This window comes from Etheostoma spectabile, chromosome 18, assembly GCF_008692095.1.
Source record: "Etheostoma spectabile isolate EspeVRDwgs_2016 chromosome 18, UIUC_Espe_1.0, whole genome shotgun sequence".
NCBI lineage: Eukaryota > Metazoa > Chordata > Actinopteri > Perciformes > Percidae > Etheostoma > Etheostoma spectabile.
The window spans coordinates 426,865-427,492 of NC_045750.1; the positions used below are offsets into that span (position 1 = coordinate 426,865).

The 628-nt window shown below is 43.9% G+C and overlaps 1 protein-coding gene across 1 annotated transcript in view; it reads right to left on the reverse strand.

Annotated features, from left to right (window-relative positions):
• Positions 1-628, reverse strand: part of gnpat (glyceronephosphate O-acyltransferase) — a gene marked incomplete in the record, with an annotated part of 25,389 nt that overhangs the window by 20,689 nt on the left and 4,072 nt on the right.

Consider the following 628-nt stretch of genomic DNA (forward strand, 5'->3'; position numbering starts at 1 on the left):
TTGTGTGGTCCTCTGATGTCTCTTATTGTTTTACTGTATTTTAGTATTTATTCGTTTTATCTATTTTTTTATTTTTTTAAACCTGATGCTCTTATTTTGTTTTTTTACAATATTTCATATTACTTGTTATGTATGTTTGAGTTTTCTGTGCAGCACTTTTGTAACTTTGTGTTTGTAAAATGTGCTATACAGATAAAGTGGATTTTATTGGATTGGATTTAAATGTACTGCAGTTTACACCAACAATACATATGTACAGCCTAAAACCAATAGCTTCTCTGGTAGTGTCAACAAATGCGGAGCATTGAGCTTGAACCACATCTGTCTATCTCTCCCTCTGTCTCTGTCTCTCTCTCCCTCTGTCTCTCTCTCTCTCTCTCCCTCTCTCTCCCTCTCTCTCCCTCTCTCTCTCTCTCTCGGAGATGAGAGAGGGAGAGAGAGGGAGAGACGAAGAGAGAGAGGGGCAAGAGAGGAAGGAGATGGAGAGAGGAGAGAGAGGGAGGGGGAAGGGGGGGAAGAGAAAGGAAGGGGAGCAGAGAGGGAGGGAGAGGAGAGAAGAGGAGGAGACGGGAAAAGAGAGGAGGGAGAGGAGGAGAGGCGAAGAGAGAGAGAGAGAGCGAGGCTGGGG